Consider the following 24,663-nt stretch of genomic DNA (forward strand, 5'->3'; position numbering starts at 1 on the left):
CATTAAAAGTTCATTAACAAGAGGGACTTCTAAAGCAAAAAAAATAAATAAATAAAAGAAATCTAGTTATAGCTAATTTTATTGTCTGATTAGAATATATTCAATCAAAACAATAAATGAAAAAAAAATCTGAAGCTGGAGACAATTTTTTTAGGATAAAAGCAAGATACTCTGTGTGAGAAAACAAACAAAGAAACAAATAAAAAAACAGAATCAGGAAAAAAAATAGAATCCCACAATCGTTTAATGTAAAACCATTAAAGAACCTTACGCCTGATTACAGGCGAAAGTGTATCGCATATTTATAAATAAGAGGAGGGAGAGATTACAAAAATGCATCAAAATATAAAATTCCAAAATTGAATATAAAGCGATAGTAGGAAAAACCTGGAGAAGAAAAAACTAGTGCGAAAGATTTGGAGAAGAAAAAAATTAAATACTACGCATATTGCAAATGATTGAAAAAATAAAAGAAAACAGGAAGTGGAAGATATTGCGATAAAATAAGAAAGAGTTATTAATCCAACAAAGAGGAAGTAAACACTGCCTTCCTTGTAGGATTAAATATTCCTTAAAATTCATAAAGGAATTAAAGAATTAAAGAAATTGCGGACCTGGTTGGCCTAGTGGTTAGCGTATCTGATCGCCAACCAAAAGGCTCCCGGATCGAATACATGGATCTTTGTGGTTATCTGTGAAAATATGTGTCGGGTGGTCGATGGCGTTGATATAATTGCGGTTCGTGGATTGATTGGCGGAGATAGAGCTGTAGATTAGGTGCCCTCCCTCGATGAGTCTTTGGATTCCCTGGAAGTGTCACGTAATAATAAAAACATTAAGTTAAGGGAGAGTGTAATTTTTAATGTGTGGTGAAAAACATATCTTGGATTAGTGAAACTTTAAGGTAAGAGTTGGATTCGAAACTGATTCATCATGTACGCCGAGCGTGAATCTGGTGACGTAGACTATTCGGTCCTCCTAACCGTCGATTAATACTGACTTTTGATTTATTTACAAATCACGAGGTTACGATAATAAACAAACATGCAGAGTATGATTCATACCTGGGAGTTACAGAACGAAACATTTAGTCGTTTAAGATTTCTCCAAGAACAGCATTGTGTATCACAAAATTGTCTTACAATGCATGCTAAATTACTTCAACAGATTTAAGGAATCTTCCAAGAAGGCTCAACTTACCATTATAGTGTTTATTGTAGGTTCGATCTTTTGTCTTTGTTCCAACATCGGGATCTCCATCTATTTAGTATTGGATGCTACATAGTTGAAGACTTCCCTCCGATGTATCCTTTATTATTTCGCTGCTATCATCGTCTCTTCTAAGAATTTCCTGACAACACAAAGCAATTGACTAAACATTTATTTGTCTTCGCTGCCTTTATTTCGTATTCTAACTTTTACGAGTGTCGGAAAATGTGGCTGCGTTCACGCCTTTCTCCAGACGTTAAATTATTTATCTGACAATTTCACAGTCCGCTGCTCTGCTTGTATGTTTCTCTCTCGAGGCGATAAATGGCGAATTTCTGGATCTATGGATTCTATTCAGAAGGAAGAACACACACACACACACACACACACACACACACACACACACACACACACACACACACACACACACACACACACACACACACACACACACACACACACACACACACACACACACACACACACACACACACACACACACACACACACACACACACTTCCGCGTTGCAAGTTTTCTCCTGTACATATATTATGCGTGGGTTAGCTGAAGATAGGAAAAGATCAGACCACTCGCCGGAAGTTGCTGCGATGTGTCTAAGATCATCCTAGACAACATTTCATTCGGTTTTCTCAATTTTTAAAGCATTCCATAGATGAGTTTATTTAAACATCGCCATGGAATCTGATGAATATATGCTGGCACAGAAAAAACCGATTTGAAATTTTGAACTTCTTTTGTTGTTTTTCTTTCTTTCTTTCTTATTTTTCTTTCTTTTTTACATCGGTCGATTGTAGCTTCTTAGAAATACTGTTAGCGACAGGAGACAGTGATAGTAGTAATAAACAAAGAGGAGAACTAGTTACTATGGCGAGTCTGTCTTCTTCTTCTTGTTTCCCAGATTCCATCAGAAACATTGGGATCCGTAAATGTTTTCCATTGGTTCCTTATCCGATTAGTCTCACCAAAACTCTTCTCACATTCCATTAAAATCGATTTTCTCCATGTATTTTTAGGACGGCCAGACTTTCTCTTTTCTTGTGGATTCCATTTTAGGGATGCATGAGAGATTTCTTTCCTCAGTGTGTGTCCAATCCATCTACACTTTCGTTTTCTGATTTCAAGGTTGACGTTTTGTTGATTTATTCTTTTCCAGAGGTCTTCGTTAGTAATAATTTGTGGCCACCAAATCCGAAATATGTTTCGCAGATATCGTTTTTGAATGTGTGTAGTTTTCTTTATATTTCCTTTGAAACCAGCCACATTTCGCATCCATATAAAAGAATTGATTTAATACCTACATTAAATATTTTGACTTTTGTATCTTTGTGAATATTTTTTCATTTCCCCTATTATATAAAAGAGATATATAAAAATTGACACAGTTTCGATTTTTTTCCATTTTCAATTGTATTTGGTGTCTTGTTATTCGCATTAAATCTCATTTCGTTTTTTTTTTGTATTTATTTTTAAACCGACTTTCCTTTCAGTGATTCTTCTTGTAATGTGTTAGTTTGTTTTGATATCAGCATGACTCTGAGCATGTTTCATTGCTGTCTGTTCTAGAACTTGATCTAGCACCAATATAAATACTAAGGGAGATAGTAGACATCCTCGTCGCACTCCAAATACAGTTTGAAAGAGTTGTATCAGACATCCATCATGCAGCACCTAGCATTGGAATTGTTATATCCTCCCTGTATGAGGGTTATTATCTTCTGTGCCATTCCTTTATTTTGAAGTGCATTCCACACACAATCTCCAGCAACGGAATCGAAGGGTTTTTCATAATCCATAAACCTCAAATACAAAAGAGAGTTAAATTCACCCGACTGTTTGATTGTTATTTTTAAGGTGTTAATGTGGTCGATACACGATCTAAATATAATTATTGATATTTTTACTATTATTCCTGTATTCCAATCCCAAGGGAATGTCTATGTTTTCAAGACATCTTCAAATATTGGGTAGAGCATACCTGTGATTGTCATATCAGATTTTAGAACCTCTGCCAAGATACCATCTGTACTGCCACGTTCCAATTTTTCATTTCTTTAATAGCATTTTTAATTAATAATCCAATTTTTAATTCATCTACTCCTTTTATATTTTTGTTTATATTCTATCACTGCTATTGTTCAAGATTTGACTAAAACGTTGTCTCCACCATTCCAGTTGTTCTTCTGTTGACACTAGAATTTTTCCATTGAGATTCTTCACTGGGACATTCTTTTGTATGGCTTCTCCAGAAGGTCTTCTTATAATACTTTGTAACTCTCTACTGTTATACTTGTCTGCAGTTTGTTGTGCCTTCGATTGCCAGTTCTTCAAACCATTGCCATTTATCTTGTCTACACTTCTCGTAACGTTTTAATTATTTAAAATCTTATATTTATTTTTAAGTGTCTTTTTCATTTTGGGAATTATTTTTATACATAATTTCAGTTTTATTTTTTTTCCTTTCATCTACCACTCTTCAAGTTTCCACTGACTACCATTCTTCTTTCTTTCTTTTAGCATATGCTAAAACATGTGTTCTGCTGTATCCAAATTTTCCCTTAACTTTATTTTAAACTCGTTACAAACTTCAGCATTTTGAAGTTAAGCAATATCAAACTTTCGTCTATTAAATGTTTTCCATCTGGCGACACCTAGGTTACTTTATATATTCTCTTATGCTGGAAGATTGTGCCACTTATTACAAAGTTATATTTGCCACACAGTTCAACCAACATTTCACCATTTATGTTTCTCTTTCCCAGACTATGCTTACCCATTACATTCTCCAACCCCCTCATTATTTGTACCAACGTTAGCTTTCAAGTCATCCATGAGAAGTATGCTCTTGTTACCATGTGTCATCGTCAAGGTCTTATGAAGTAGATTGTAAAACGTTTCTTTGTCTTCAAAGAATGCATTATCAGTTGGGGCATAGCACTGAATAACTCTTACCCTTCCAAATTTAGTTTTAAGATTTACTGTTATTATGCGTTCTAAGATTGGTTTTCACCCATTCATTGCTTGAATAAATCTTTTGTTCATGAGAATTTCAACTCCACGTTGATGTATATTAGTTATATTAGACATCCCTGAATGGAGAAACACATTCCCATTGGGAAATCGTATTCTAATAATACTATTCCATGTTACTTCGCTAACCCGAATAATTCGATTTTATATTTTTCCATCTCCTTTCTTAGTTGTGCTAATTTTCCTGTGTGTTAGAGTGTTTTAACATTTCATTGGCCAATTCGTGTCCTAATGCTTCAAGCTTTAGTCGATATCAGGGTCCCTTCCAATTTCTGCATTTATACAACTTGGAAACAATATTTAAATTTTCAGAGAGTGTTGCAAGTTGTTAGCTCACAGAGTTCCCATTCTGATGGTAGGACTACCAGTACCTCAGCATCCAGACATGTGTTTTAGGCATAAGCATTTACTCCCTACAGCTGTTTCGGTTATACCGCCTGTCACCAGAGTCTCATTTGTGATATAACAGGTTCTACCACGAGAAGGCGAAGGTAGTATTTGAGTAGGAGATGATATATGTTATGCATTATGAAGTCAAGGACTTCATAATATTACGCAATCACCAATCCTTAGAACGCATGGCGATCTGTAACTTAATTGAAATTTCTGTCAATCGATGGTTCTCAGGATTTAAAAAATGGAACTAAACATTCAATGTCGGAATAATGTTAGTAGAAGCAGAAGAAGTACAGTGACAAATGTCTGTATTCTAGGGAATTCAGAGAGTTAGTAAAAAAGTCATGTTCAAATACTACTTACTTTCTGCTAAATGGAATCTAAATTCTCTAAGATTTATGGAAACCATCCCTGAAGTACGATCAGCATTCCTGATCGGGGCAATTTGGTATTTATAGAATATAAATATCCTAAAACAGTAGACTAAATTCAGCTTTGTCTAAATGCTGAGGCAGCTATAGCAAGGCTATATTTATACCAGTACGCCTGATATGTCAGGACAGGTTTAGAACAATTTTTATTCCAACAAAGAAAAACCCCTTTAAGTCGAAATTTGCGTGATATTCATAAGTAGGAAAAGATGGAGAGGTTTTCTGTCTATGAATAGTTCTGAAAGGAATGCTATCGCATGTTCTCTTTTCCACATTTGAAAGCAATTAGGAAATTTACTTTTATTTGCATAATTTCTAAATATAAATAAATAAATAATGACAAACAGGAGTGGATGACTTGTTTTGGGTATAGCTGCAAAATTTATGCAGTCATTTTCTGTCAATGGATATCGCCCAACGACTGGTAGGAACTCATCTTGACGTTAGGAAAATCCTGTGAGACATCGTTAAAGCACGCAAGCTACTTTGACAATCTCGCGTGAACACACATCCACATCCAATAAATATCACACACTTCTCTGAAACTTTTCGTTTTCAGCAATTTCGAAAGAGAGTTCTCATTCTTGTTGTTTCGTTCTTCGAGAATTCTCGATCTACAGTTGGACTTTGCTTAGACCGAGTTACTATACATCACTGTAACTTTTAATGTAAAATGAACTATATATGCATAAATAACGAATGTGTTCGGAAAATGCAAAATAGATTCTTCAAATTCTAAGCTTTCAATTACGTAAAGTAAAAATAATCTGGACTTTACAATTAAAATTTTGTAGCCGGACTGGGGACTGATAAGTGTAACAATACATCTGCATATTCTATGGTATAAAAAATACTCATATATGTGGTGTATCTTTATTATATAAATATTTAATTTACTTCGATCTGTTAGTTATTTATTAACTTGTAAGCAATGCAGTGTAATTTTTCAAAAAATTGACTTGCTTAGAAAAATAAAATTGTAAAACTGGCAGTGAACAGATTTAAAAGAGACATGATGTTTCTTTAAGATGGCTAAAACATTCTAATTCAAATAAAATACGAAACTTTAGCAGCCATCAAAGTTATTGCAATATAAAATCGAGTGAGCGTTAATATATGATTAAAAAAATGAAATTCGATAACTGAACCTTTGAAAAAAAAGAAATAATTCGAAAAATCTGAGTTATTGTTAGCCGTTTGCTATCTAACGCCAGTGCTAGCGGTACTGGCGTTTGATGATACAGTGCTGTCCCTAAATGCATTATCATGCAGATCGGAACAAAGGGCTTTAAAAAATCTAATACTTGAACTGTTCATAAGCAATAATATGACCAAGAGACTTATAAATGTATATTAGAAGTAAGATATATCAGTCATGAAACACAATTTTAATACTTTATTGACAGGATGTATTAAATAAAAATATCTTTCGTTTTTTCTTCTTGGTTACATTGCCGTCCCTTGGACGCCGTGTGGTCATTGGCATACCTTATAGGGTTTTTCTGGAGTGCAGTCTCTGCTACAAGAAGAAGAAATGGTAGGATCGTGACTCCCTTTCCACATATAAGCATTCATTCCTATAGTGGTATTCAATTGTAAAGAGGGTATAGATATCTAAATCTTGTCTAAACTATTTAAACTTTTCATGGAAAATTAACAACATTGAAGAGTGATATATGTGTATGTGTGCGATGGAAAATTTTCAATAGTTGGGAATAACAAATATCTTAATATACAGTATCCCACTTGAAAATGGGATGAGTTGGAAATCCCTCTGCCTATGGAATGTATACAGACTTTCAGATAGAAAAATACTTTGCTATCTAAAATGTACAGGAAGCATAGGTTACCTAAAATATCTGATGGTGAGTTGAGGGCATTTATTGAAATAATGAGGATTCAAAAGAGACTGCTAATTCTGTTCATTGACAAGCGCTGTATACTTATCATTTGTTCTCCATTTATTTAAGATTTCAATGGAGAACATCAGATAAAAAAATAAGGTCATCTAAGATTACTGCAAGAAATAACTGTTAAGGAAAGTAGTTACTATGGTTTACCAACATGAGGAACAGTTGATAGTGATGTGTTGGTTTTCCTATAAATTTGTCTGCTTCTTAGAGTTATATCACCACTTTCTCAATCAAGAACAGTTTCCGACATTTTTTCATTTTGCTACAATAGGAGAGCTAACGGTGACTTAGAAAATGAACTGCTTCGTTTGCAGTCTAAAGATACATCATCGGAAAAGTACATTTTATGTGATATGTCAATTTGAATCATCAAAGTGCTGTTGTTCATGAGAAATACACTTATCCGGATAGAGGAAATGATCTAATTATACTCATATAAACAGATAAAGAAATAGAAACGTTTGAAGAAAAACAAAACAAAACAGCGAAAATTCATTTTAAATGAAGTAACGAATTTAATTTAGTATGTAAGTTATATCAATTTTGCGATATTCTAAAATTATGCTTCACCAAAATATATTTGTTAATTTCTTGCTGTTGTGGAAAAGTTTTTTCAATAATACAGTGGTATCTCGCTAATCCGAACTAATAAAAACCGTGCTCGCTCGGATTAGCTAATTTTCCCCAAAGAGACAACAATAACTAGCATTTCTGACAAAAATAATCAAATTCTAATGGTACATCGATTTAATTCTGTAAATAAATGAAGTAACTGATAGAAAAAATGCTACTGTACTGTAAGATAAAACTTAAAAAAGAATACAGTACACAAGTTTATTTTAGTAAAAAATTTAGTTTTTATGTACAGTATTGTTGAGGATTCTGATTTAATACAATTGCATAGTTCAGTACATAACTTAATTTGCGTAAACAATATCACTTTCGTTTACACAACACAAAAAAGTTTTTTTATTAAAAAAAAGTAATATTTATTACAAAAGTAATATTTATTAAAAAAAATATTAAACGTTAAAAAGTCACTGGTTTTCTTTTGCTTTTTGGAAGCCAAACTTTTTTCGAATGCTTCTTCTCGGAGCTGCATTAGCAATAAAATTTTGTGGAATGGCGTATCATTCTGCTTAGCCCATTCTATACACATATTAAATCTGTCAACAGCATCTCCATGTTTTACTTTTTTTTCTTCGAGTTTTTTTATCGTCATCATCGCCTTCTAATTCATTCTGTAGCGTCATGTTTATAATTTCAGCATCTAATTTGATTTCGAATTCGCATTCGGTTTTACCTGTAATCTCTTCAGTAACATCTGTTTGTGAAACTTCAACATCTGGATTTATTTTTTAACCAAGTTATGCACGTTTTAAATTTTCTCTTTTTGTGTATCATCGTAGTTATCTTAGTAAATTCAAGAAGACCACAGTTTTTTCCGTGACGCTCGACTCGCTTCAGGTTCGACGGCTTCCCAAGCAAACCTGAACACAATCAATCAAAATAGGCCTCCAGTATAACCGTACAAGCGACAGTATGAAAAATATACTGTACTGTAACAATAATAAAATAAATAATAATAGTTAAAATAATAATATTAAATAAAAATAATAGTACACGAAATAATAATACGTAATAAATAAAACTTTCGTTTTTTTTTTCCTTTCAAAACGCAGTTCGGATTACTGGAGGGTTCGGACTAATGTGGTTCGGATTAGCGAGATACCACTGTATTTAAGAAAAACGCTGTTTTTCACATATTGATAAAATATTATTTCCTTGGATCTTGTATATTAATTAACGTTTGCAGCGACATCTATAAAGTATGAAATTTAGAAATAAATATATATTAATAAACGTCTGCTACGACATCTATGAAAGTTTAAACAATAAGTCCATTCTCCGATAACTCGTAATTCAAAGGTATAAAGCCAATCTCTAAAAATTAAGACGATCCCTAGACCACTCAATAGTGGCCGAAAGACCGTCCAACTCAGCTTTGGCTCCACTCAGTGACGGGCTCCCCCACCACCGAGCAGAACCGCTCATATTCCGAGGAAAAGCATTTACCGACAAAGCCCCCCATCGGGCTGTGGCGGAAAACACCGTCCCCGGAGACTCAAATTGCTCCCTTAAGGCAAAAACCTTATGAGAGCGAACTCAACCTCTCGAATCTCAGCGTTCATTTAGTCGCCTCTTACCACATGCTTGGATTTGCATTGGTGCTATTCTTATCCCGGCAACCACACGGGGATCTCGTAATAGATATATAACTAATAACTCGTATTTCAATGAAACTTATTGATAAGTATTAAATTTATTCTTATATAGTTCTTATAGAACTGGGCGATGGACTGAGTCCTTGACTCTTTATCACGTCATCTGAATGAAGTAAATCTGTGTGGATGGAGTGTTATTGAGCTAAAGCTCTAGTGATGGCTGGGTGACGGCAATAGCCGAGCCTCAGTTAAAACTTCATTGGCTACAGCATTGCCATTTGTTACTCTGGAAGTCCTAAAAAGGACTTTTCTCATTAAACTTATTCGGAAATTAAATTTAATTTAGATAATTGGCTTGATTATTTATAAAAGGTGTTAAATATATTTTATAAATATTTTAAAAATAAATTTAATTATTTTATTATATTATTATATTCATATAAGTATTTAATTATATTTAATTTTATATAGATTATAATTAGAATGAATTAGTTAATTTTCCAGAATAATTTATTAAGGCATTATGGACACATACGCTTATTCCAATACGTATTTTTACAAGAATTTTAAACGTGCTTATACGATAAACCAGTGTTTATATCTCTGTATTATATCCACAACATTGAGTAGGACCGTCGCATCCATTAAACTCATTAAATTCATTAAACATTAAATCCATTAAACCTATGAAAATATATTCGGAGTATATTTCAAGATTTTAAGATTCTTTTTCGTGATATTTTTACGATTTTTTTGCTTTTGATACAATGCAACTGAAATATAATAAATAACCTTTTAATAATAAAAAAAAAACTGCTCCGTTTTGTCAGGAAACCTCACTTTAGAGGTTTATATTTCGAAAAACTTTGGAACGCTAATCTTCTCAGTAAGTAAATTAAACTGAAAAGAAAAGTATTGTTAATAACGTATAATTTCAACTGCAATTAATATTCTCCAGAACGTATGATGTAGCTCTCTCTCTCTCTCTCTCTAGATTTGGAACTGAAGAGTTTACTTTGGACTACCGTTATTTTTCGCCGCTCATCAATATTGCCGAGTTGTTTCTACCCCGTGAGGATATTCTCTCTTGGGATACTGCAAGAATTTCAGGATATTTCTTATTTTCTGATGCTTCTTGTGAAGTATATTTTATATTTCTGTATTATTACTTTATTGACACTGTTTAAATTATACCAAAGTAGAAACTCAATGCTTTTTTCCTTAGTCTTTCGGAGCGTTGCATACAACAAACACTTTCCTTTTTTCAATTTATTCCAAATTAAAAGGTAGAGCCTTTATTAAATGAAAGATCTCGTTTTTCCATATGAATCACAATTTAATAAGTGAAACAAACAAAAAAAAAAGCTACTTCCTAAACTGGACACTGCGCATGCGCGTACTTTTTAATCAGATTTTTGTGTTCATTGTTTGATATTACAAATGGCTAGGAAGCATTTCGCTTACCATTTTGACACAACTGGTATCTTAATTTTTTATATTTTCCCCACTATAATATTTTATCAATTTCAGTAATATTGTTCCTGTTTAGTTTCTTTCTTATTTCTGAAATATTGAGCGTATTTTAGCAGGGAATACTTCAGATAATAAACTAATCGTTAATTCCCAAAATACATTTACAATTTAAGGAAATATCTCCTTTTTTAGATGATTTGATGATTCCCAAATATTAACAGATTTTGCAAGATGCGACTAAAAGCTTCAGATAATTTCTAGCTTTGCTTATCTGTCTCTCATTACGAACTTATATGTTATCACCACGTAAAATCTACTTGTGCTGTTTGATGCATGTTTAATTATTATTCGCCAATTATAGTTTTAACATTCACTAACGTGCTTAATTATCTTCTTTATATGTCTTTAGGAGGAACATGAATTTCATGATCCGATGGGAGACCGCAATCCGCTATTGGAAGCCTAAAGTGGCTTGAAAAGTTCCATGTTTGGTCTCGAGAGGACTTCCGAACTAGGTAAAATGAATACAATTTAAAATACAATAAAGAAAGAAAAAGCATTTTCACCCCTCCTACTGTACTGATGTACTATGGTTTTTAACCTTTCAAAGTTTCAATAGAGAAAAATGTAACTGTTTCCGTGTTCAAGACAATGATTCAGCCTCATTGAGAGGACCACATTTGAGGTTGCATTTGCTGTCCAAAAGAGAATTCTTTACTACAAAAACTGTAGAACAACCAAATTAATATTTGTTATTAATGGCTGCTCTTACATAAGACTATGAATTTTGTGGTTTGTGCATCTTTAAGAAAAAAACAAATGAAGGAGATTTGATTATATCGCGTATGGAGACATAATCTTAAAATAACGGATGATTACTGTAGAATAGAGTTAAGGAAATATTCTTTCAATAATTGGAATGGAAAATTGCATTCGAGTGAAGAATGTACTTCTGTAAAATATTTCATTAGCAGATACATTAAAAAGTGAATCATATCTTTTGCGGTTTATTTTTAGGTACAAAAACTCGTATTTAATTATTTACTTAGATACTTTAATCGAGTTATTGTTAATGGATGACATTATGAAGATCATTTTTGGCATTGAAAGTATTTTCAGATGCTATATGCATTCATTTGTGATTGCTGTCAGAAATAACCAAAATGAAAAAAAAAGAGAGACTAAAAGTAATAAATTCATTAAAATGGAACATGGAATTACTTGACGGTCTCCATAGGTCGAGTCAGTTTCAATAATGACTTTAGATGGAAAAACACGTGAGTTAGAATACCTTCTAGGATGCAAAGAAAACTTTATCAAGGCTTTTGAAAGTGAGTTCTATGATCTCATACGATGGTAATAGGGGTTTTTCGTCCTGCAAGGCCGGCCAGGTAAACGCACGCGATTTATAAATAAAAGAAATTATATATATATATATGAAATTTTGAGTATAAAAGTAGTTCTGAGATGTAGCAGAGAAAAGAAAAAGAAAAACAGACAGAGTGACATAACAAACAAAAGAGGAGAGAAAGAAGCCTTAGTTGACATTTTGACCTACCGATACTTCTAAAACGGTCATTTGACTTCTCACTCATTAAAGGAAAATTACACTTAACAAGATTAAAGAAATAAAATAAAAATAAAGAAGCAAAACTGTCAAAACCCAGCATAACGAACAATAAAAACATGTGAACCTAATAAACGGATACAAACAGCAAAAAAACAAGGGAAGAAATTGGGGGAAACCTGATCCGGGAGATCCCGCCCTAAAAAGGGCTGAGGACCACCTCGACTTTGGCCTTCGTATCTCGGGTTTAATGAAGTCAACCTTGGAATGAAAGGAATTTAGAGTAAATTAAAATGACAATAATGAGATTAAAATTTGAATTTCCTGCTCTCACGTATTAGGCCTAATGACCCGTTACGTTCGTATTAGGCATGGCCTAAAGATCTGAAACCCCGACCGCTTCGAGGATTAGATGGTTAGCCCCATGCCTTCAGGTGTGTCCTATGTCTGTAGATGTGTGTGTGTGTTCACTGGGCCAGTTTGCCTGTTCTGGGGGGACGGAAAACCCGAGTTTCCGGGTGAAAAGAAACCCTTATCTCCGTATGAGACCGACTAACTCACCTTTAGCCATAAACGACCAGATAAAGGTTCCTCACGTCTTTTGAAGGGAATCGAACCCCGGTCTTTCCGACCAAAATGCTTCTTCTATACCAACTGAGTTACGGAGGCTCAAAAGCTGAATTTAAAAAGTCGTAAAATCAACAGTTAGATGTACATGCGAACTTTCATTTTCCTCCTTGTTATGTGACAAATTGTTGTTGCCTACACCATCACTTCCTTAGGAACCGTTCTTCACCTAAGAGTTATCTTTCCTGTTATAAGAATCAAGAGAGCTGGGGTAGAAACAGTTCCTTATTCGATCATAAATTCTTTTTCCCTCAGTGAGAAGATGCCTTTTATGAATCTTCCAAATGCGGTATTCTAAGTCATTTATAAACAAAATCAGATTCTTTTGATTTTTCCTCACCGGGGAAAGAAATTGTAGCAGAACTACCTGAGAGAAAGTTGGCACTGAAATACTGAGCACTTCAGTCAATCTGTGCCGAATGCTTTGCACTGGTGAACACTAGTAAGATATGCTTTAAAATTTCAGTTGCGTGGCACACGTTACAAAACGGGTCACATCATCGGGGGTGATATAGTAATTTCAAGAAATTCATCGGAATTCAGCTGTACATCTTCCAAGCAAAATCCTAGTGAAAAGGCCGCCATCCCTTCATAGCTATTTTTGATATTTGTGGAGGACCTTTTCGTTCGTGCCCAGATAATAATTATAATGCCCGATGAGTGATTTGATGCTAATGATTTCCGTATGATTCTAACCTTGTTGGTAAAATATGAAGATTTTAAGATTGGTAAGGTGAAACCTCCTGTGGAATGGGAGGAAGATGGAGAAAAGTTCTGCGTACCTCATGTTTCCTGTGACTTCAAAAGATAATCGAATTTTAATACTAATTGTGTATCGCAACATTGGTACCATAACGGTTTTAATGACCGTTGCTTTCTTGTTATATGACAGATAACTTGGCTTGAAATTGGCACGTTTTTCGCGACAGGAATTTAGCAGTTTTAGAGTCGGCAACAGAAGGCTCGCAAAGAAGGATATTCATAGTCTTATTCGTTCTGTCTGGATTAGCGAGAATTCCACTGAATAAGCTGATCTTTTGCAGTATGACGAAGAAAATGTAGATGGAATCGGAATGCTGAAGGATTGTGACGACATATTCGGCATGCGTGACAGTCCTGTCTGTTTGTAACCTATGGGCAGCGGTACTCCTCTCACTGCGTGAGAGTCGCCAATTTAAAGATGTTTTAGTACTAGAGAGTAAAGAAGGGAGTAGCCTTGCCGTACCTTTGCAGTACTGGAATGGATTATTTTATAATTTCCCTTATGTAATGCCTTTTCTAATGAGAATCATATTCATGTTTTAATTTAAACACGAATAAACAGTAATAATAGTTCTTAAAAGAACTGGGCGATGGACTGAGTCCTTGACTCTTTATCCCGTCATCTGAATGAAGAAAATCTGTGTGGATGGAATGTTGTTGAGCTAAAAAACTCTAGTCATGGCTGGGTAACGGCAATAGCCAAGCCTCAGTTAAAACTTCATTGGCTACAGCATTGCCATTTGTTACCCTGGTTAGTAAGTAAAGGATAAAATCTCAAAAAATCGGACGATCTCTATCTCTAGGCCACTCCATAGTGGGCGAAAGACCGTCCATATCTCAGCGTTGGTTCCACTCAGTGACGGCCGCCCCGTCCTAGCACCCCGACGGGCTCCCCGTCTAAAGTTTCTTATCGCTTGTATTCTCTTGGACAGTTTGATTGCGAGTGAAAAACCCGATGTTTCCGATTGACCAGAGATCGTCTATCTAACCGATATTTCCGGTTAGATAGACGATCTCTCCCTTCATATGAGATTGTTTATCTAACCTCCAGTCAAAAATCCCTAGACAGATTCTTCGCACCATTGACGTGATTTCAGTACAAGTCTTTGTTGTAACCAAAAGGCATTGGCGAAATAGACCGAACTAAAGAGACTCTGTTTAGTTTATATTAACTTCTAAAAAAGCAAAGAACTTTAATTCGATCACTGGTATTTAAATTCAAAAATCTTCCTTAGATCATGAAATGAGTGGAGAGACATGAGAATTTTTTTCATCACAACAACTAAGAACTCATGGAACTGAGTTGTCACAAAAAACTCATTCACAACTTGGAACTAATTTGTGAATGAGGACCTTAATCAAAGAGGACCATGTGTTATTTTTAACAAACTTGCTGTCTTAATTTTTTAAGAAATTATTTAAAAACATGAGATCAAAATAATTATTCTTGTAAAACGTAAGGTGAAAACGAATTTATAGCATGTAACCCATATATAGTTCTTTAAGAGCCATCTTTAAGGAAACCAAAAAACATAATTCAAATCTAATAGTTCATTGATGCTTATTGTCAACAAGTTTCTTTCCAAAGATGTTTATTTGCTTGAGGAATATGTGTGTGTGTGTGTGTGTGTGTGTGTGTGTGTGTGTGTGTGTGTGTGTGTGTGTGTGTGTGTGTGTGTGTGTGTGTGTGTGTGTGTGTGTGTGTGTGTGTGTGTGTGTGTGTGTGTGTGTGTGTGTGCGTGTGTGTGTGTGTGTGTTGTTTACCTTCTAAATATGCTACCTTTTTAATATTTTTATGAAATAATGACAGAAAAATAAACAAACCATAGATAAATAGAAAAAAGGGCATCTTAAAAATACCCAATTTTTTCTTAAAGTGCAGATTTTGGATTATCCTTTGCGTTTTTTTTTTTAATTTTATATGTAAACATACAAAAATACACTTATATAGGCAGTCTCCTATACATCTAATTCGGAATGATTTTAATCAACGTGAATTAATTTTAAAAACATTTTAAACAATACCTTTTAAATATCTATAAATGTACACTAAATAATCATCGAAAGAACGAAACAAATAATGAAGCGCAACACTCTTTTCATTCTGTCTCTCTTCGATTAGAGAAAAATGAGGAACACAAAGGATAAACTCCGAGAAGAAATGATGAAAGATGAAATTATGCCGAAAGAGACTTTGGAGACTTTGTCGTAGCATTTATGGTTAAATCTAGCTCGACGATGACACAAAAACTCATAGAAACATTTAGATCCTTCGCGGTTTCAGAAAAGCGTGTGATGAGAAAAAGTTCAAATAATGCAGGTCTTGAGAAATGACTGAATAGTTTGTTCAACTTTTGTGTTTTTATTATTTCCGGTAGTAAGAAATAAAACAGGAGAAAGAAATGGAGAGATTGATTGCTTCTTTGTAAACAACTGTACGAGTCGGTCCGTGCGATGAATGTATATGAGAGCGCTTCCGCTTGCGTATATATCCCAAATATTCAGCAAAACACACAAGATAAATGATCCCCAAACCCTTCTGTTTGCTTAAGAGAAATATAACTTCAAATATTTTTTCATCTAAGATCGAGTTCCGCTAACGCGAAGATTTTATACTCTCATTTCGTAGATATTTGTGACTATTTTTAACTCCAAGCTTCGCACTAATATCAGTCTTGATTAGGTAACAATAATATTTTGAAGCAGACGCTCTAGTTAATTGGTTCCAGATTGCATAATTGAATATGGCTTGCGTTTATAACATGCCTGTCATGCAAAGAAGACAGATATACAGGAGATACTTCGAATTATTATTTTTATTTATTTTCTTTTTAGGATGCAAGTAGAAATTTGCAGATTTCAATTTCTGTTTCACTCAACGGTATTTTATTGCATGTAATAAAATATTGAACGTACAATTTTTTTTTCTTCTTTCCATAAAGAAATTTCTACAGGCAGTTAATCAAAAAATAAGGTAAGAGTGTTACTTTCCTCTTCAGAAATGGATGTTTTTTTTTTTTAAACTAGAAACAGAAACAATAATTTACGTTTATTTCCTTTTAACATGAACAATGGATATACACAACAAATGCACGTTTAAGAAATTTAATTTAAGTGTTTTGTATAATGTGTTTGCAGTACATGGTTTAACTGTTATGTTATATTCCAGTTAATGGCATGCACGATGTTTTTGACGTTTTCCATCAAAGACACAAAAAATAGTTTTGGAAAAGAGCAAGGAAAAATTTTAATTGGAGTTTGCTTTTTGAAGAAATGAACATGTTTACTTCCTTTACGTAAAGATTATTTTTTCTATCTCTTTTAATATTTTTATATTATCCTTTTTTTTTTGTTATCAACTTCAATATCGTTGTCTAGGCGAACTTGGCAAAGAGCCATGGTTACTAACATGCACGGAAAGTGTATTTATCATTCAGCCAAATGCACGCATTAAGATTCGCAAAATGTCTTTGTTTTGCGAAAAGGATGGAAGAATGTTGAAACATTTTGGAAAGTAGATGCAAGGGGGAAAGGCTTGTGGCTACCCATGATAATGGCAGGAAGAAGGACACAGTTTGAAATATCTCAGCTAGAGAGAAGGGCACTTACGATCTTTATGGACTCATAAAAATGAAAGGCCATTGGCGCCAACTATTCACAAAGATATTTTCTTCTTATTCTAAGAAAGTGGATTCTCTATTGGTGGATGTTGCTTTGTGGAACTTGGGATTAAAACGGTTAATGATTAAACTAGAGAAGTGATTGGATTACTTTGTAAGGAACTTGTTAAGAGCAGTAAATTTAGGAAAACGTCACAGCTCTATATTTGCAATATTCCTAGGTTATCGGTTTATATTTTAGAGATTTTGTTTTTATCATATCATGAAGAAGATAAGAAAAAACAAATCCCAAAATTTCATTTCACGGCACAGAATAAGTTTTAGCCATGCCAGCGTTTATTAGCTATTAAAGTTTTCTTTCATTAAACGAGAGAAAATATAAATGGGACAAATTTAATAAAGTTTGTATATGTACATATTTTGAAGTGATTTGTTGTCTGTTGCTACAGGTTAATTTCTTTGTTTCATTTGTTAAACGACTAAAGGCATGATGCATCATTCTCATATGCATGATAAATGATCATATAACTACAAGAAAAGCCCTTTTCTCTTGATTTTTATTTCGCCGTTTTCAGATATTTAACCAATCAGTAACAAAACCGGAGTTATTAAAATTATTGTTTATTAATTTCTGATGGATTATTTAACTGAATAATAATACAATAGACTTAACTGTATAAACATAGAAATATTATACAATGACTTCATTATGATTCCTAAGTGAATAATGTTTCAAAAACTGCAGCCATGATAAGGCAGATGCAAGGACGCTGCGACAAATCCTTCGATGGAAAGCTTCAAATTAGTTCTGAATCCAATTCAGGATATGAGGAATATTTATAACGGATTTTCAAGTGAAGAAACTTTTTTTTTATTCCCCAGAAAACAGGCAACCGAGAAAGCATACACTTAACATAGAGTACTGACTTCCTAATATTTGTGCTTCATCTTAACGTCAACCAAACAAATCGGTCATATTAATATAATTCGTAAATGTGGCTTAAATCGATTGTGATAACAATGACTTCATGCTTAACAATACTTCTTACATTTAATTAAAGGGATCTTTCTTTAAGAAATGCATTCTCTTTAGTTTACTGAAATACACTACCATTTTTTAAAAATATAAAAAATATAAAGAATGCCTACCGGAAGTTTAGATTGCAAAACCCCTGATTGTTGTACACCATTAAAAGAAAGAAACGTGATAAAAACTGCTCTGAAGAACTAATGTTACAGTAAGTATTAATGTATGACTTTTTTTAATTCTTCCTTTTATTCTTAAATAGGAGAACACTGAATAATTTTGAGCAGCATCTTACTAGCCTTCAAATTGTCATCCTAACTGGCCGAGTGGACAAGGTCGGTCTTCGCTCTTCACCATATAGAACCATGGGATCGATTCTGATGCGATATGGGTGTTTTAGATGTTTTAGTTCAACCTCCACAGACATGATTTTGATCTTGGTGGAAGAGCTTCATCCTACTCATTGGACGCCAGACTGAGATAAATGAATCTTCCTCACCCCAAAAGAACACAATTTGCACCAAGAGCGTTGGAGGTATTATTACAGTTAACTAATTTCATGGCGTTTCTTTGCTGTATCTCATCAAAATATTTAGAAAAGTAATAAAGCATCATAGCGTATTCATTACCATTATAAAAGTTAGCAAATTACTCAAACGTGATCTTCCCTTACATTTAATCCATGCTTCTCTTTGTAAGGTATAGGTTTAGATTCTCCATCACATCATTTTAATATGTAGGCTCCCATCAACTTTTCCAAAATCTTCACCAGAATCTCAGATATACTGACAAGTCTATAATTATCTATATCAATCTCTGCATCACTATTGTGCAACGGGATTAATATACGTTGTTTTTACTCCTGTGCAATATTCGCTGTGCTGAGACTCAAATTATACAGCCAGGTTAAAAACACAGGAAGTTTGAGTGAACTATCTTTGCCTTTGACACATTTTTAGTATCCTTGCCGATATCCCATTCCTGCCCCTATTGCCGAATTCATATTCAATTTATGTAAGTAATAGCCATAGAGTCTCCTCCTCCTCCTCATGCTTCATGTACACTATATATATATATATATAAAATTTTCAGTCGGTATAGACGACCTTTTGGCCATAAAGACCTGGTTTCGATTCTCGTCCATCTGCTTTCTTTCGACTGTAGGTGAGTTAGCTGGTCTTATACAGAGATAGAGGGTTTTCGTCCTTCAGAACAGGCAAACCTGCCCCGTGAACAGACGGATTTATATCCATTAATACTTACGACAATATGTGGAAGTTATAGGTTTCTCACCACATGTCGTAACGCCCGTAGTCAACCATGACTCACATCATGGTAGCCAACCTCCTGAATAGAACATTTTTGAAAATTATGGAGACAACTACCGTGTTTGAGTAGAACTTTAGTTTAATATAACTAAACTCTACATTCGATTTCAACCTTTATATGAAGGTCATTTTCTGGAGCATATGCACTATATACAGAGAACAAGCTACACTACAATCTATCTGGTTTGTTAAAGTTACTGACCAACCGTTACAACAATTGTTGGCCTGACCTCTAGTGAAAAAAAAACGGTTGTCAGTAACTTTAATAAACCAGATAGATTGTAGTGTAGCTTGTTCTCTCTATATATAGTGCATATGCTCCAGAAGATGACCTTGATATAAAGGTCGAAACGTCGAATGTAGAGTTTAGTTATATTAAACTAAAGTTTTACTCAAACACGGTAGATGTCTCCATAATTTTCAAAAATTTACTCGGATCACCGAGCAAGCCTTAAAGAAAGGCTCCTGAATAGGAGATGACACACGAATGGGATTGGACATATCAGTAACGATTTTCGCTTTCTTCTATTTCGACAACAACGCAACATTTCACTTCTGCTCTCAATATCATGTCTTATATAAAGACATCACAGTCAGCGAAATCATATGTGATCTGAATTGCCCAGAAAACTTTACGTTATAAATTTACCATAACTAATAGATGGCATAGTCTGATGAATTACAAAATTAGGTGTTTTAAATAAATTAAATTATTTACAAATATATTATAAAAAATTCCAAATAGTTTAATATTTTTAGTTATAATTATAATTTAAAATAAGATTTTATATATTTATATCAATTTTTTACAATTTATATAATAGTATAAATTGAATGTAATATTGAACTATAACGTAACCTCCTAAACCCAACATCAAATGCTAGTCAGCAGCATCATTTTGCACAGATATTTCTTTCTTTAGACAATACTTATAGGAGAGAATTTTTCAGCAGAATATATTGCTTTTCAAACATTAACATTCAGGATTCTTGGATCTGTGATTTATTCTTGCCGATGCAAAACTCCAGCTGCCCAAAATGATCAGAATGACAAGTGTTGTTCTTCTAACAGCAGCTGTTAAACTACATACATATGAAAGATCGTGTTCCAAATGTCGTCTTTCAGAATTCAGAAATTACGTTCAGCATATAGGAACGCTCACACCAGTTAACTGTGACATGCCACAAACTATTCCGGTCACCTGTGGGCTTTCTTTCATTTTTTTAAACCTTCCTACCCTCTTTAAGTGCAACAAATTTCAGCCATCTTGTAAATATCCGGTATTGATTTATAATCGTTTGTAAGGACGGTTATGTTAAATACAAAATGGTGTATAAGTACAGATGCATTGATCAGTTTTTGTATTGGAGAATATGCTTACATTAATGAATCAATAAATGAAAAATTTTTTATAACAAAATAATAATCAGAGTTTTAAATTAGGAAAATATTAACAAGAATTATTATAATAAGTTATAGTTTTTCAAAGACTAAATATAACACGGTTCTCAATGGCCTTTCTAAAATTAAATAATAAAGAGGAGTTTAAAGACGTCTACTTCTAAGAGCCTTTGCATAATTCAGACACGCACCATTCTTCTGTTTATTTTTATTTATTTATTTACTAGACATGCACATTTTTTTAAAGGAGAGAATGTGAGAAAAATGTTGAGTGCTATTGCATATTTTGACAACACAGACTGTATCGAGATGAAACAGGATGTTCAGAAAATCACCCGTAGACCGACAGCGTGAAAAAATAGCGAGTTGTTCTACATTTCGGACATGACAGAATAAAAGATTTTGAAGTAGACAATTTTTAGAGATCCACAGCTGTTGACAACAGGTTCAAGAGTGCAGTGGGTAGCGCTGATTGGTATGACAGTGAGTATCACTATTGTCAAACACAAACATAAGTGATGATGGCATTGCTGTTAAAGGCGAAGAAAGACTTTAAATAACTTGCAAAATATGAAAACCGAACATAAGAAATGCCAGTAAACTACTTTTAGGTTTTTCCTTACTAATCAGATCACTTATACATTTCTTCATTTCTTTCCTTTTGATATTTTCTGATCTGTCGTTTGTATTTACGGCAAAGAGATGAGAAACGATGCTCTGTGTTAAGTCGATAGCAATGTGTTGGGTGAAAAAATCTCATGAAGCCGAAAAACGACCAAGTCGAAATAAAAAAAATGCTTTTCGTCATTACTCGAATTCTTAAAATTAACTATGCTGGAGATTTTTATATCGATACATTACCTGAACAACCTTTATAACTTTCTGTAGAGTTGATAGTAGCATATAAAATTTGTTGTTGTTATGTTCCATCGAGTCGTTTCCGACTCCTGGCGACTCCACGAACATATGCTCTACATTCAGATCTGTCCCTGCCCATATCTTTCAGAACTTCCAGGCGCACTCCAGTTGCTTCTTTAACTCCATCCACCCATCTAATTGTTGGTCTTCCTCTTCGCCTGCTTTCATCAACTTTAGCAAGCATCATTATCTCCTTCAGACTGTCATTTGCTCACATAATATGTCCAACGTATTCATCACTTATTTATTGGTTTTCTTACAAAATACGCATATATATTCCACTGTGTTAATTTCAAATACAGTAATAACGGAAGAGTAACTTTTAACCTAAACTGATAACATTCTTGACTCGTTTCCTAGAAACAGATCAGCTGGAAGTCAGTTAGAAGAAAAATAAAAAATAATAATATGGGCTAAACATAAAATAGTAAATAAGACAAGATATTCAACTTGTTTTACAGTAAGAAAGGAGTCCATGCATATATGAATGAAAAAAAAAACTTTTTTAGCTGCTTATCATAAACAGACGAGCGAGGTCTTATTCTCTCGTTCTATCATAATAATACTGCCGTATCATGCTTTTAAGTATAGAGGAGCAGCATCCTAATGAAATATTTTGAAGAAAGTAGCAAGAACGGCGGGCTATTATAAACTTTTACATCAAAATTTTCTTGCATAGGAGAGGGAGTGAGTTTACAAAAGCTGATAATGTAATCTACCTCGTAAGAAAAAATATTATGCGGACTTCGTGGTTCGATAAGGGTCATGCATGAAACCTAAATGATGCATTTTAGTGTAGGAGTAACACTGGCTGGATAAGAAACAGAAAAGCGCACATAAATTCTTAAGAAGCAGTTGGAATAAGGAAGCTTGTTAAATTCATGGGGAAAATATCAGCTGATAAAGCGTCAGACTTTCGCAAACTTACTTAATCCGCGAAAACAGTCTTCTTGTATTTCCTTTTGTTGTTTATCGTAGGTTGTGTTGTTATATACACTATGCTGCAAAATTTCCGCACCTTGTCCTGGTAGAGCCTTCAGTCATAGGCTCTAGGGGATGTTGTATAAGGGCTACAAAATGATCTTCAGGCTATCCGACCTTGTTCTAGACAATTCCACTTTAACTGCACTTAAGATTCTTTGAACAAGAGGGCATATCGATATCAGAGGATCCGTTAGTCATGTTTGCTCACCCAAAACCACTTGGCTGAGGAGCTTCACTCAATAAATTTGCGAAAATAATGTGGAAAAATCTGCCCAAAATCCTGATATCGATTACATCGAGCTCATGGGAAGAGATGTTCTAGAGTAGCGTTTCAGAGCAGAGCAAATGTTTCAGTCAATGAATCAGCCTTTCTGAGGAAAAATTGGCAACATTTTCTATAATTAAATAAGAAGATATTAGTTGATTGCATTCTATTGAATTTTGGATTTTATTAATACTAGATGTATTTATCTCCATTATTCTTTATTTGTTTGTTTTCTAAATTCTACTATTTGGTTGGATAAAAGTCGGTTCAAATCCCGTCCGACTTGAAGAATCTTTATGTTTTTATTTGAAGGTTAGTTATCCGGTCTGAAGAAAAGGTTGCAGCCTCTAGATCAGTCACAGCTTAGATGAGGAAGCTTCCGTAGTTTGCTGTATAGACTGATGTCTTCTGGTTGAAAAGCCATCTGACTGCGAATTCTGCTTAAATAAATTCGCAGCTTTATAAGGGCTTTTTAACTAAAGAGAATAGTGTAGCGAATATAGGAGAGAAGAAGAGCTAAGAATTACACTCGGCCATGCCACACCACAAAGCAAAAAAAAAAAAAAAATCACAAATCCATAATTGAACGTAATATGCATTGAAACTCAGAATGCTCATACTACTTATCTGCCTACATTTCATAGACTCTTTCTAACGACCCCTTGTGGCTCTTACCAAAATGGACAAACAACTTGAAAATAAAATTTAAGAGTAGTGATGTAATTAAGACCATGAAACAGTCTCATTTACAGTATATTGTTTACATATTTATAATAAAACGAAAAGAAGATACTTGCAATAATAATGTTTACATGATACTATTTTAGACTGCATCACGTACATAAGTCGATCCTATCCACGAAGTAGATCAACACGTAGATCAATCCTATCCACGAAGTTGATCAACATGCATTGTTTTGGATGGGCCGCATGTAGCGACCCCTGTTTTTATAAGACAGGAGAAATATTCTCCTGACTTGCTAAAATGCGATATTTTCATAAACCTGAAATCTACGTACGCATTTGTCAGGCTGATTTTATTATTTGAAGTATTTTTATATTTTTTTTTTTGTCTGTATTGTGAAAAAATCTATAAAAATTGAATGGAAAAATATTTGATTGGAAATACAGTATTCGCATTAATATAATTTGATGACAAACTTAAAACATTTCTTTTAATACTTGAAAAATTACAGGATTAAGTAACCGCTGGTATAAAAAAACGAAAGAAAAAAAATCGTTTTAATAAAAGTCTATAAAATATTTTTTGATTTGATTGGTTATATGTTAATATTTAATAACTTACTATTTTATATATATAATGTCAATATTTTCTTCTATATTTACCTTTATTAGGTTCTGAATGTCACATCCATTAGTTGAAGCACAAAATAAAATTATAAACGTGATTATTTCGATTTTATGATCTAATAAATTAATTAATGCATAACTATTTATACACATAAT

This window comes from Typopeltis vanoorti, chromosome 4, assembly GCF_054136105.1.
Source record: "Typopeltis vanoorti isolate ZY-2024b chromosome 4, IOZ_Tvanoo_1.0, whole genome shotgun sequence".
NCBI classification, from domain to species: Eukaryota; Metazoa; Arthropoda; class Arachnida; order Uropygi; family Thelyphonidae; genus Typopeltis; species Typopeltis vanoorti.